The sequence below is a fragment of the Hipposideros armiger genome, unplaced genomic scaffold (genome assembly GCF_001890085.2).
Source record: "Hipposideros armiger isolate ML-2016 unplaced genomic scaffold, ASM189008v1 scaffold_751, whole genome shotgun sequence".
Taxonomy (NCBI): Eukaryota; Metazoa; Chordata; class Mammalia; order Chiroptera; family Hipposideridae; genus Hipposideros; species Hipposideros armiger.
Window position 1 is genome coordinate 648306 of NW_017732101.1, and position 15407 is coordinate 663712.

The window sequence follows — 15407 nt, forward strand, 5'->3', positions numbered from 1 at the left end:
CCAAAAAAAAGTAACACATTTTAAGGAAAAGCTATATTAAAATTTTAATAATATATACCAACAACAAAAGATGAATACAAGTCATGTGCATAAGTTCTTTTGGCACTCCCAGTACATAGAAGATACATATTATTTTTCAGGTGGTAAATAAAATTAAATAAGTTTTAAGGTAAGCGCAAAGTTTGTAGTGACATATGAAAATCTTCCATTTAAATGTAAGGTAAATAAATTTAACTAAACCCTAAAAATAGGCTTAAAATTTTTAAAAACTTATACTCTATTGCTTCTTAAATGTTTAATTTCCAATTAATTAAGGTAGTTGATTTTAAATACAATGGAATTAGGAGCTATACACCACTTACTGAAGCTTGTTAAAGACAATATTGCCAAAGAATCTTGAATGAATATGGTTCCACTTTTGGCCAGGAGATGGAGCTATCACGTAAGATGCTGCCTCCTATTTATTTATTTATTTATTTATTTCAATTTAGCATGCTGCTTTCTAACAGACAGTGGATACCATCGAGTGAGTGTCAGAACAGAAAGCTAAGGCAGAAGCAGAAAGGATGCTATGGTCGTCCTTTCTTGTTTTTTTTTTTTATTTTTCAGTGAGGCTAGAACACATGTGAGGTTTTACTTTCTGCTCTCATTGAAATTCTGAAGAACTGCACTGGAGACTATTATATTCCACATATATATGGATTCTGTGCTACGATTTACAATTCCCTTTCTTTCAGGTAAGGCAATATGATTCTATCTTTGACCTATCAAAGAACTGTTATCTATGTTAATGAAAGCATTTAAAATACGATGTGTGCCTTTGTAAGCTTAGATGCGGATCTAAAAAATTCAAAAGCTCTAAATCTAGCTGTTCTGCATTTTTAAATCTTCCGAGACTGAAATAAGCTCCAACTCTGGCATGCTACATTTTAATATTTCTTTGGCTTTCTGGCCTTTAGCGTCCTTCTGTGGCTATACTTTTGTGCCTTTTGAGGGTTAAGCTTTCATAGTGAAGGAAGGATCTTCCTCTCACAAGGGAAATACTGCTTCTTAACGCGGTGAGCAAATTGTAGAGATGTAATGAAGCAGATTAATATGGCAGTGGCTTTGCCAAAGCCCAGGGCTGAGCCTCCTGATAGCAGCCTCACAGGCTGCCAGCATCCTGAGCCCACGAGCCTTCTGAGCCCTTCCTGCCAGTAATGATGGTGTGGGTTATTTGTGCTTTTTATTCCTTTTGGAAAAATTTGTAAGTCATTTCCTCCACATGAATGGAAGATTTATGTAATGTGTTTAATAGACTTGGGATGATAATACAGACCCTCCCCCCCTCCCCCAATATGGATGTAAGGAGTAAACTGAAAACAAATCAATTACTGAGAAAATGGGTTTGTCTTGGATCTTGGCAGATTTGTAATGATAGGACTGTGGCCATTAAAAATAGTCGATATTTTTTAAGGTGCTCACATTTTAAATTATTTTTGGTCATGTGACATTAGCTATGTAAAGAGTGGAATGACTCAGGAGCTTTTCTCTGCTATTTTTCATAATTTCCTCTAAATCCTCTATTATTGTTCTTATCAAATTAATAGGAAGAAAGCAAAATGGAAATCCTGAATTTGAAAGTCTTGATTGTTATTTAGATCAATGTAAAATGAAAATTTTAAATATTTAAAAATTATTTTGCAAGATTATTTTTAAATGGCTCTTTCCCTCCTCTTTGGAAAGAGGTGTGTGTGTGTGTGTGTGTGTGTGTGTGTGTGTGTGTGTGTGTGTGTGTGTGTGTGTTGATGGTGGTGGAGGTGGCAGGGGGTGGGGGTGCATCGGGATATTTCTGTCTTACTCATCGTTTTCCTATGAAGAGGTAGCTGTGCTGTGTCAGGTTGTGAAAGCTTTGGGGAATGATTTTATAGAATGGTTTGAAACACCAAAAAAAAAAAATCTAGTCTTTTGACATATGGGATCTATAAAGAGATTAAGTTCCACATGTTTCTATATACATGGGCATTTTTAGAATCACAGATTTTTAACATTTATCTATCTCATCATTTAAAGAATAACAACTGTGGTTGAGAGATTAAGCGAATTTCCCAGAGCCACATGCTAAATTAGAATCAGAGGCAAGGCTAGAACACTGGTTGACAGTTTTCAGTGTCTTTCATAGCAGTCACACAAATGGCAGATAGCAGGTGTGCTGATACTGTGTGTGTGTGTGTGTGTGTGTGTGTGTGTGTGTGTGTGTGTGTCTGGGTAAAGTCTATGAATAGGGCTCTTTCAGTGTACATGTTACTCCACGCAGAGTTCAATTTTCTCAGGCCTCTTGACAGGGCATCCAAGAAAACTAAAACGACAACTCTGTTCTCCTTTCCTCATTTGATGAGGTATATTACTCTACACTATGCCCACGAATGATATGTATGGTCACATACTAGCTCACAACTCTTTTCTACCAAACAGAACAGACTGTTCACATAGTCTGTTGACTCTTACAAGAACATCATCATGCCCTTACCTGCCCTCTCTTTTTGTCAGGTTTTGGGCACAGGCTGCACCCTGCTTCTTCAATATCTTGAGAAAGGAAAGCGATTAAAATATGTTACTTTCATATACAATATTTGTGGAGTACCACACACCCACGAAGAACTGTCCACTGTGGAGATTGAGACATAAACAAAGGCACAGGTTTTACCTCATGGAGTTTTACATGAGGACAAGTATATGAGCACCTATCTTGTACCAGATACTGTGTTTCGTCTGAGATGCAGAATAAGCCAGCAGTCCCCATGTCTGTGCATGAGGAGCTAAGACTCCAGAGAAAATGATTTCAAGAGGATATGACAGTTCAATTAGATCATTAAGAGTGAGTTGGATGTAAATAAATAAAAATACAAAGTTGCTCATTCCAGGTACAAAGGTAAGGCAAACAAATACAAGGAAATAGGGAACTATAGGACATTATTTAGGGAAATTATAGAGAATGGTAATATCTAATCTGATTAAAGCCCAAGAGTTGTGTTTTTTGTTTTATTTTACTGTGTTGTTGTTTTCTGTTGCAGCCATCGTAAGGTCATGAATTTGGCTTTCGAAGTTATGCATTTGACATACAACACATACTCTCACATAGAGATAGTTGTTTTATAAGGTGAACATTTTATGTCCGGATATCAGATTACAGTATAAAGCTGAATATACGGATGTATGTGAAGCTGTGGCAAGGATTATGCTACACATAAATGAACATCATTGGGGAATGAAAGTGGAGTGAAGATGACTGGGATATAACTTTAAGATTGGGTGGGGTAAAATGAATCAGTAAAAGGATACTAATTAACTGTGGGAACATAAGGGAGAAGTTGGAGGAAGTTGACTACCAAAATGAGGCTCAGAAGCAATGGCAAACCTGTAAAGCGGTTGCTTAATAAGAGAATAGGGTAGGGGCTGATGGACTTCCTTATTGGGTCGTGGATGGATTTTAAGAGGTTTAGTAGATTTGCAGAGACAGGGTCTCAGACTGAGGACTAAATGGGAAATGAGAAAGCTGGAGAGTAACTTTAGATTTTAAGACTTCTACCAATGAAAGGAAGGAGGTAACATTGTTTACCTTGAAGGGTAAGGTACTGTTGTGGTCAATTAGATTTTAGTTAGGATTAGAGAAACCTCAGCCCCTTCACAGAGTAAAGTTATTAGGTAAGTAAAGAGAAACTTGTAAAGGAAAGAAGAAACAAAAAAATTGAAGTCCTGTGGGACATAAGAGAAAGAAGGTTGAAGAATGTTTTTTCTTTGAGGTTGGAAGAAGGGGTAGGAGATGATATAAAGGAACGCTGATGTAACTCATTCTAGGCGCCCTGTTCTTGGAAATTAAGTCCTTGCCTGCAAGATAAAATATCTCTTCTATTTAAATCAGTCGGGTCCTCAGAAAAAGATATTTGTGGCATATGGGCTTTCTAGAAGAAATAAGAAATCCTCAGTAGCAAAACACTTCCCAGCAGAGCACATTCTAGTCAGATTAATCCTTGAATTGGAAAAAAAATAATACTGTTTCACATTAGACTCATTGTACATACTTCAATTATTTATTCCTTATTCAGAATGACCTGTTTTAAAAACAGCTTCTATTTTGAATTTGCATAGGGTTAGATCAACACATATCTATAATACGTTATCTAGTTTGATTATTAAGGTCTGGTTTGCCAGCATCTGAGTTAAGTATTCAACCTCTGGCCTTTTCCTTCCGAAATTTCATTAGTATTTTCACAAGGATATGTATAAAGAGAAAAGAAAGTCCATTTAGTTACAAACTTCCCTTAGGGGACTGACCTCCCTTCTGAGGCTTCCTACCAGAAGTTCTTTCTCTCTTTCTGTTGACAGTTCCAGGATCCTCTTGTATCTTTCCTAGCCCATCTCTAGGCCTTGCCTTGCACTCACATGCCATGGAATGACAATGGGAGGCCTTGAATAAAGCCTAGGCATGATGACAAGTCCCATTCTTCCACTGATGCCTGTGAAATAGCTGCTTCCTCAGTTCAGATGAACTCAGCTCAGTTCAGGATTGGTTGGGTAGAAATATCACTTCCTTGTTTCTACACCTGTCTCTAATTGGACTGTATGACAAGGTAGCGTGAGATGGGCAGAAGTAGGCATTTAGGTGGCAGTAAAGCTACAGGTGACTTTCCTTCCCTCAGGGCTGACTATGGGCAACATTATAAAGGTAGAGTTATCCTGCCCCTCCGTGTCCTCCCCTTCCCTCCTCTCTTCTTCCCCTGGGAGTCACCTCTAGATGTCCTCATAACTACCTCTCTCAGTAACTAAGCTTTATAAATAAGATTATTATTATTATTTAATAAGATTTTTGTTGGGGAATTGGGGAAGGGAACAGTGTTGGGGAGTTGGGGAAGGGAACATTGTGTTTTTCCAGGACCCATCAGCTCCAAGTCAAGTTGTTGTCCTTCAATCTTAGTTGTGGTAGAGGGGGCCGCGCAAGCTCAGCTCCAAGTCCAGTCGCCGCTTTCAATCTAGTTGTAGGGGGTGGGGCGTAGTCCACCATCCCATGTGGGAGTCGAACCGGCAACCTTGTTGTTAAGAGCACACTCTCTACCCAACTGAGCCATCCGCCCGGTCATTGGCAGCTCAAGACTTCTCAGCTCAAGGCACTGTGTTCAATCTTAGTTGGGGGAGGGGAGGTGCAGCCCATCATCCCATGTGGAGTCCAACTGGCAACCTTGTTGTTAAGAGCACGTGCTCTCACCAGCTTAGTGGCAGCTCAGCTCAGGTGCAGCTCACTGGCCCATGTGGGACTCGAACCGGCAACCCTGTTGCTCAGAGCTTGCACTCTAACTAACCGAGCCACACAGCTGGTCCAATAAGATTATTTTTATCAAGCTTTAGTTCCTAGTTATTAAAATATTAAGATAGAATTTAGATTTTATCTGTGTGTGTTTTTATTCTGTTGTTAGGAAAATTTTAGGTTATTATTGCCAGCTGTAGAACTCTTAACCCTTCCCCATTCCAAAACTCGATGTTTGTCTCAACGTTTTCTTGACCAGCAGTGTGGACACTTTGGGGGAGTATGGATGGTATAGCTGATGATCTGAAATGGAAATGCTAACTCAAGTTTAACTCCATTAGTAGCTGTTGTGTACCCACAGAAGGGTCATGGACAATGCTTAGTACTGGAGGCTCTAGGGTAAATGCTAACCATGTACAGCAAACCTAGGCCACCACCTCTCTGCTCAAAGCACTTTCAAAAGGATGGAATTCTTTGTTTGGTTTTGTTGTTGATTCCCTTTGAAAAATATTTATTTTATAATTTTATAATTTTGTAACAGGTCATAGAAAATACAAATCAGGCCTTAGAATTATATTTTTTAGATTTCTGCTCTCAGCAAACATGCTAGAAGGTATATATTAAGATCTAAAATTTCTTTTGAAAAATTTTTTCTAACAAAGGTCACAAATACTTTTAACATCAGTTTCAAACTACTTTCAGATACTGCCAATAAGAAAAAAATTCCCACCACTTTTCCTGATTTTATCACTTTTGCTCTTTAAATTATTAATGCATTTTATTCAGTGTGTTTTAAATATTGATGATAGTTACAAGCAAGTTTATTTCAAAAGGAAAACAATTAGGAAAAAGATTAAGAGATTTTAATATATATTTTGCATTTTTAAATACTGTGGATTTATATTTTGTCAACAGTTACTTCATATCTATTATCTTTAGAATACAAGTTTAATATGGTCTCTAATTTTGTTTAAATAAATATAATGAAAGTAAGATTTTTGAAAAAAATGGTTTGCTTATGTTGATGAAAGATCTTGCTTTAAGATTTTAAAAAAAAAGAGTAATAATGCCTATGAAAGCAAATAAGATCTTTAGTCATCAAAATGTAATTTTATATTACCGTATTTCTCCATGTGTAAGACGCACCCTTTTTAGAAAAATGTGGGGGCCTAAAAACTGGGTGTGTCTTATACAGTGGTTGTAGATTTTTTTTACTTGCATTTCCCACTTTTTTTGAGCTTGTTTTTGTGCTCATCCAATCACTTTATAAGACACACCCAGGGGCCGGTCGAGTGGTGCGTTGGTTAAGAGCTGGCTTGGGACGCCAGAGGGCCCCGGTTCAGATCCCACATATGAGGGCCAGTGACACTGCCCTCTACAGCTAAGATGCTGAACAACAGCTTGACCTGGAGCTGGGCTGCCTTGAGTCGCCAGCAACGGCAGGTGGGTTTCCATGGGCTACCGTGTGTAGCCAGCAGCCAGCGTGAGCGGCCAGCAGCCGCTGTGAGCAGCCGTCCAGAAGCCAGCGACTGATCTACCTCGCCTGGGAAAAGCGCAATGATGGTGCCAACTTGGGCCAGTGAAGCAACGTCCTCCACAACTAGACTGAAGAACAAAAGGACGGCAACTTGTCTGTTCCCCTTCCCTCAATTCCCCAATAAAAATCTTAAAAAAAAAATAAATAAAAATAAAACACACCCAGTTTTTAGACCCCACATTTTTCAAAAATGGGTGCGTCTTATACATGGGGAAGTAAGATATATGGGTTTTAAGGAGCATTAGAGCCTTGTATGCAATTTGTTGATGACAAATACCATTGACAATATAACGATGCCTATTAAAACTTATTTCTATGTGAAAAAGATGGCCTGCATGAACATGAAATGAACTCGTACTAAAACTGAAAAGTCAAAGCTACTGGCTATCTCCCTGTAATATTCATATATAGGTGTCATCTCCCTCTCACTGCATTTGGGTTTGGAGAAATCAGAGGTAGGTGGAAGCAGAAGTGGAGGTGGGCGTTGCAAAATTTTCCTGATAATATTCCATTAAACTTTTAAATCCAGATCGTCATTTGGGTGAAAATATAATTAGTAATGACATTAATAATAATAATAATAAACATATCATGTAATGACCTTTTGTTATTTATGAAAATTTTTAGAGAAATGTTTTAAGAATCATGCATATTTCAGTGTATTTTACTATCCAAATATGTCAAAAGGTTTTTAAGGGTAAGAAGATCCTAATTTAGTTAATTTTTTGTTTCTACCTGCTAAAAAATAGTTTTGTACTGGAATAAAATGATCGTAGGAAGCAATCACACTCAAGAATTGCTTTGAGTTGTCTGAATTATTATTGTAGTTCAGAATATTAAGTCTTGCATTGGTATCTAGGATCAGTTGGGATTACAGTACACTTTCAGCATGAGCATGTCTTGTTGGTTTTAAGAAATAAGTATGCAATTATGTAATTGTAAAATTATGCCCTACTGCATGTTGTACAGGGTGATATGTATAGTGCAACAAAGCCTTAATTAGGCTCATATAAAAGATAATAGATTAGTTGGAATATCATGAAAAAAGAGAGAGTTTATACGATTATGGTTATGTCTCCCATCTCTGAATAATTGATGTCAAAATTTAGAAATATTTAAGATGTAAAGCAAGCCAGTCAAGGGACAATTGTGATAGTATCTGTATCAACCCAGAATTACTAGTTAGAATGTTTTTTCTTCTTTTCTGTGTCTACTCTGGATTGAGCAACTGAGGTGGCACAGAAATTGTTAGACAGGTAGGATGTGCTTAGACTTACACTCACTATTTTCTGCATCAGTGGTCTAGAGAATCTAGTTGTACAAACAGGGTGACCATAAATTATCTAAACCACATCGTGGTTTGTTAATAATTTCTCTAGAAGAGCAGGAGTAAATCAAGACTGTCTAAGGCAAATTGCGATATATGGTTACCCCACTTCTAACAGTTGGAAGAGAGGAAAGTCAGAAAAGGATTATGCCATATTTTATATTTGATTAGTATATCCAAATAAATGGTCCATGATTTAGGTGCCTAAGTGTCAGGAAGTAAAAAATGTAAAATAGCCCATCAAGCAGGATGAACATCCTGAAGATAACATGCCTAGTTACTGGCTTTGATAAATCTGCCAACTAAAATCTCTAGTGACTCTTCTTGAATCCTTAGTTATGTCACCAGGAATGGCCTAACTCCATAAATTTTGCACTTGACTTCTTACGGAAGTCAACTTTCTGCAGAAACTACTGTGTTAGTAGATATATGTTATTATTACCAGCCTAGACTCTGAAGAAGCAGAGGATGGGAACCCTTTTGCACTTGCTATAGCCTAGCCACAGGCTTTCAGGAAAGGGCCTATATTGATGACTTCTGGCACTAGTCCTGTATCCTCAGAGCCATAACTTTCCACATCTCCAGAAATATTAAAAGTAATTAAGACCTACTAAGAGAAAAGAAATAATTTACACAAAACCTATGAGAATTTTCAATTCTGGAAACTTAGTGGACTAATGAATGTGGAGCATCTTTACCAACATCTCAAAACTCTAGATATAACAAACAAAAATGCTTCTTAAATACACAGTTATGCTCATATTTAAAAAAAGGAAGCCTCCAGTATTCAAAAATAAAGAGGTACCTAAAATCCGGAGTGGCAAACATGAAAGCTGACACAGGGCTCTGGGGAGTAGAAGGAGGTCTATCGTATTAAGAATAAGATCCAAATTCCTGGAGGGATTAGTTTTAAAGTCTGGAAATAAAAGGATGAGGCGTAGAACTTTGTAATATGGGGAATTGAAACTGAGAACCCCTGTGTAAAGAATAGAGCCTCAAAGAGTTGTATACTCCCTGAAATAAGAATTAGAAAATGTAACCTGCTGATCCAGGAGTTTGTGGATACTTGTCTCTGTCCTGTCTTTTAGGAAAAGAATAATTTAGAAAGAAATAAAACCCAGGACTGCATCAAATGAAATAGAATATGAATATATGCTATTCTGTGGAAAGAAATTCCACACTGTCAAACCAATATCTTTGAATACTTGGCAGAAGCAATTATAAAATAATGGAAGGTAATTGTCTCAAACCTTAGATCTTAAAAGATTAAAAAAAAAAAAAACCTTAAGGTAAACTCACAGTAAAAACATACAAGCTACATGAGAAATAAGCTACCATAAGGGATATTCAGCAGACATAACAAAAAAATGTATAGAACCAACATCCCACGAACTTCAAATAATAAAATAATTCAAAATAAACTAAATAAGCATGTGTAAAATGATAAAAGTGTTAAGGAATAAAAATAAAGCACTATGAAATAAGAATAGTCAGATACTGAAAAAAGAAAACAAACAGAAAATTGTAAATGAAAATGATAATAATTAGCATTTAGAACTGCATGAGTTTAATATATTAGATACAGCTGAAATAAGAATGAAAGAGATGAGGATTTACCCAAAATGCATCAATGGCATTCTTGATGTTAAAAAGCATAATAAGTAGACTTAAAAGGTTCAACAACACCAAAGAGATATTCTAGTAAGAGATAATTGAGATAACAGGGGAGACTTGATTTTTTAAAATACAATAGCAGAGAAAATTCCAGTACTGATTAAAGACACGCTTTCTTGGATAAGAGAAGCATAAAACACATGATGAGACTTTCTGTATTTAAACCCAGACAAATTTCTCTAACCCTTTAATAATTTAGCATTAAAGATGCATAAAGTGGGAGCTGTTACTTGGGTCCAGTGAAGGAAGCCAACAGTAAGAGCAAGAATGTACGTCCAGTTGAGCAGGGTAGGCAAGAGAGAACGATTGAAGAGCAACAACAAAAGGGCAAGAAATAGATGGAGGCGCAACTCGATCAAATGAGGTGATTCTGGAACAAATTACTTAAAACGACTCATGCTTGTATTGCTGACCAAAGCCTAACTAAAACACTCAAAGGAACAAAATAAGACTGGTCATAATTTTGGAAATAGATTTCTTATTTGACTTTATGTATTTGTTTGTTGATTTAACAAATTCATAATAACTTCTTTTGTCATATTAGTTTAGATTCTCACAAAAAACGATAAAATATGGCACAGTGAAAGATTCCTTTGTACCCTATACTGATCCCATTCCTATCATTTCCTTCTCAGGTAACAGCTATTTTGAATTTTATTCACAATCTTTACATTCATATTTTTAAATTATACTCCACACAACTTGTACACACATATGTGGAGCAGTGTTTTATGCATTTAAAAAATTTTATGTAAATGGTATCATACTATAACTATATTTCTATATTTTGCTTTATACCCTAAACATGATGGTTTTGAGAATCAATCATTTTGATATATGCACATACAAAGGTCTGACAATTAAGTTCGTGAACTCATCTTAGAAAAAGTGCTACATGCCTTGTTGCTGAGTATCACCACAATCACCTTCGAAGTTCTCCCCTTGGGAAGCTATGCGCTGATGCCAGCGCCTAGTCCAACCTTCAAAGCAATTTTGGAACTCTTTTTCTGGAATGGTCATCAGAGCTGTCATCATATTACCCTTGATGTCCTCCATGTCATCAAAGTGTCTTCCTTTCAATATTTTCTTTATCTTCAGGTAAAGAAACAAGTCATTGGGGGCCAGATCAGGTGAGTCAGGAGGGTGTTCCAATACAGTTATTTGTCTACTGGCTAAGAGCTCCCTCATAGAAAGTACTGTGTGAGCTGGTGCATTGTCATGATGCAAGAGTCATGAATTGTTGGTGAAAATTTCAGGTCGTCTAACTTTCACGCAGCCTTTTCAGCACTTCCAAATAGCAAACTTGTTTAACTCTTTGTCCAGTTGGTACAAATTCATAATGAATAACCCCTCTGATATCAAAAAAGGTTAGCAACATTGTTGTCACAAGTTTGCAAACATAATTATCAAATCTCATATACCTCAATCACTTCAACTGATTAATAGTTTTCCATTATAGAAATGTATCACAAATTATTTACAATCTCATAATGATGGATATTTGGGTTACTACCACTTTTTTTTTACTATTATTAACAATACTGCTATGAATATCTTTATGTATTTTTCTTCTTCTTCTACCCATGAGTTTGTGTAGGCAGGTCAATGAATTTCAAATACACCCTGTTTGACCATTTCACCCCTTTGACTATAGTCCAAATAGTTAGTCAATAGCCTACCACCAGCATTATAATAGCTGTAATATACTTTCTTTTATAGAACGTGCAAATCCATAATAGTATTTTGGGAAAAAGTAAATGGAAAAATTCTTAGTGTTCATGTGAAACAAGACTTTCAATCTTTTGATCCAACATTTCCACTTCTAGGTATTGGTCTTATAGATATATTCACACATGGTATACACTACAACATTGTAAATCATAAAAACACTAGCAATGACCTCAATATCCATTTATAGAGATAGGTTTAATCAGTTGTGGTTCATCTACATAACAAACATTACATAGGTATTAAAAATAAATTTAGACTTTCATATACTGATTTGCAAAAATTATTGAGAGATATTGTGAAGTGATAAAAGCAGTTTTCATATCACTCTGTATGGTATTATCTGTGGGAAAAAGACAGCATATAGTTGGGTTTTGTTTTTTTATTCAGCCAGCCACTCTGCCTTTTGATTGGAGAATCAAAATGGCCTTTTGATTGGAGAATTCAATCTATTTACATTTTGAGTAATTACTGATGTGTCTTACTGATGTCATGTTATTAATTGTTTCTGGTTCTTTCATAGTTCCTTGTTCCTTTCTTTCTCTCTTGCTGCTTTCTTTTGTGAAATTTTCATAGTGGTTATATGCTATGATTCCCTTAAACTTTTGTGAATCTGCTATAGGTTTTAGCTTTGTGGTTACCATAAGGCTTACATAAAACATATTTATAACAGTTTATTCTAAGCTGATAACTTCAAACACACAAATACTCTATCCTTTTACTTCCACTTGTTTTTAATGTCATAATGTGCTTCTTTTTATATTGTGTATTCATTAACAAATTATAATACCTAAAGTTTTTTTGTTTTTTTAAAAAGTATTTTATTGGGGATTTGGGGGTGGGAACAGCATTGGGGAATCAGGAAAGGGAAACAGACAAGCTGCTGTCCTTTTGTTCTTCAGTCTAGTTGTGGAGGACGTCACTTCACTGGCCCATGTTGGTATTGTGATCATTGAGCTCTTCCCAGCTGAGGCAGTCAGTCACCGGCCATTCGACTGCCACACACGCTGGCTGCCGGGTGCTCACGGTAGTTTACGGCAGCCCACTGCAGCCTCAGTGCAGCCTACGCCATTGCCAGCAACTCACGGCAGTCCAGCTCCAAGTCGAGCTGTTGTTCACCATCTTAGCTGTAGAGGGCACAGCGTCGCTGGCCCATGTGGGATGCGACTGGCAGCCCTGCTGCTCAGAGCTCTCACTCCCAAGCCAAGTCTTAACCAACGAACTACTTGGCCGGCCCTACCTATAGTTGTTTTTAACTTTTATATTATAGTTAATAATATAGTTAAGTGGTTAACATACACAATATTATAGTATTAGAATACTCTGAATTTGCCTATACATTTACCATTACTAGTATGTTATATATTTTCCTGTGTTTCTTTGTTACTAATTAGTGTCCTTTCATTTCAGATTAAAGAATTTCTTTCAATATTTCTTATAAGCAGGTCTCATGGTGATGAACTACTTCAGCTTTTATTTGTCTGGGAAACAAAATGAAGATTTCTCCTTCATTTCTGAAGGATAACTTTGCTGAATAGAGAAAGTATTCTTGTTTGGCATTTGTTCTTTCAGCACTTTGAATAGAGTATCCCACTTTCTCCTGGCCTGTAAGTTTTCTGCCAAGAAATGCACTGATTGCCTAATAGGGTTCCTTTTAGTTTACAACCTTCTTTTTTTCTTGCTGCTTTTAGTATTCTGTTCTTATCTTTGATATTGACAGTTTTACTATAATTGTCTTGGAGAAGACAATTTTGGATTGAAATTATGGGATGACTTGTCAGCATCATGAACTTGGATATCTAAATCTCTTCCCAGGTTTGAGAAATTCTCAATGGTTATTTCCTTAGTTAAGCTTTCTGCTCCCTTCTCCCTCTCCTTTTTCTGGAGCTCCAATATCTCACACATTATTATTATTTTTTATGGTGTCCCATAGATCATGTAGGCTTTCTTCACTCTTTCATTCTCTTTTCTTTATTCTCCTCTAACTGGATGATTTCAAGGTTCCTGTCTCCTAACTCACAGATTCTTTCATCTGTTTGGTCTAGTCTGCTGTTGATGGTCTCTATTGTTATTTTCATTTCATTGAATTCTTCAGTCCAGAATTTGGTTCTCTTCATGTACTCCCTAGACATCTACCAAAGCTTCTTCTTGCTGCTGCCCTTGAAAGCCTGCACAGGGAGCCAGTTGCAGAGTGGGGGTGGTGTGTGGGTGAGGCACTGAGGCCAATTGCAGAGATCTATGGGCAATGCATTACAGAGGCTCGTGGGTGGACTTTCCGATAGAGCCCACAATGCAGTCGTCAAGGACCATGTGCATGTAATACCTCCGATAATTTTATCTGCAACTCTCCCGATCCCCTTCCTTCCCCCAGTCATGGAACTTCCAATTTAGTAGTCTGGATTCTGCAAGAGCATCTCTTTGGCAGAGTCCCACAAGGCTGTGAAGCTGGGCATTCACTTCCTTTCTGCCAGGGAAGAAATCATGCCTGAGAAGGTCTCACTTATCCCTGAGCTGTGCCACCTTGAGGCAGAGGTGATGCAGGCAAAGTCGAGATGTACTTCTTATCCACTCCAGTGCATCACAACTCGTTTTTTTGGTTTTTGTTTGTTTGTTTTTATGTTTTTGTTTTTGCTTTGCTGATATGCTGGATATTATCCTCTGGAAACCTGGATTCCACTAAGTCTCTCTTGTCTGTGAATGAGTGACCAAGTCATTGTTCTCTATGTGCTCTTGCAATGTGGCTAGAACCAGTTCACAAGCTTCTGCAGGAACCACAGCTGGTACTGAAGTCTGTCTGCCTATTACCTGATGCACAGGTGGATGAGACACCTCCTGTGCCCACTGACATATGGTTCTGATTCCACAATTCCCATAGAGACACTTTTGTTTGTGGATGGATGCTGAATTTTTGTTAAGTAGAGGGAGGGAAATACAAAGGATATCTTATGCCACCTTGATGCAGATGTCACTTCATTAAACCACTAGCATTTCATTGAAATCACTCAGTTTAGGTCTCCTAAAGAGTCTTCATGCATGTCTTCTAAATCTCAGCTTAGGGATTTGCCTTTGTTAAAAGCCTAACGTCTTTATTTATAGAAAATTCTGTCTAACATAAATATGCCAACTCGCTATTAGAAAATGTATCACTTTCCACTTTATCATATACTAAAAAAAAATTTCCACTTAATGTATTTCTGTCTTCAATATAGTCCAGCATTGCAGTGAAATATTTTTATAAACCCAGTGCTTCAGAAAATGTATATGAACTTTTGTCCTAATTATATCTCACTCAAATGTCACTTCCATTATAATGCTCTCTCTAATGTTTTCATATGCAATGTCATATTTTGCTCTGTACTTCCATTGCATCCTGCAGCTATCTCTACACTTGTCATAATGTGGTCTAGCCAGATATGTGCACACCTGGGTCTTCTCTTATGTGAAATTGTGTGCTGTGTAAGGACAGACATTGTGTCTTATAGTTCTACCAAGCTACCTAGTACCTATATATACTGCCTTCCGTAGGAGCTGATCAGTACATTTGTTGAGCTCTACTTTTTTAAAACTTCAATCAAGATACTATTTGAAATTCCTTACTTCCACAACATAATTATGTCCTACTTCAAGTGACTTATTAAAATAACTCTCAATAGTTTGCTTTAATATAACTGCCTTAAATGGCTTTTAATTAGTGTTGTAGTAGACTCCCTGGTGATTTCTAAAAGAATGTAGATGAAGTGTATATAAAACTTTCAGAGAAAACTTAAATAATGTGAGGAAGTGTCAGTCTCTCTCTCTCTCTCTCTTTCTCTCTCTCTCTCTCTCTCTCTCTCTCTCTCTCTCTCTCTCTCTCTCTCTCT

General features: G+C 37.0%; 1 protein-coding gene across 1 annotated transcript in view; it reads left to right on the forward strand.

The window, feature by feature from the left end:
• Positions 1-525: 525 nt before the first annotated feature.
• The window catches only part of LOC109373905 (sodium channel protein type 2 subunit alpha-like), a 167227-nt gene continuing 152345 nt past the window's right edge, over positions 526-15407 (forward strand). Inside the window, exon 1 of the mRNA XM_019628148.1 lies at positions 526-737. The gene's annotated coding sequence lies outside the window, so the exon portion shown is untranslated. The remainder of the gene's footprint in view (positions 738-15407) is intronic.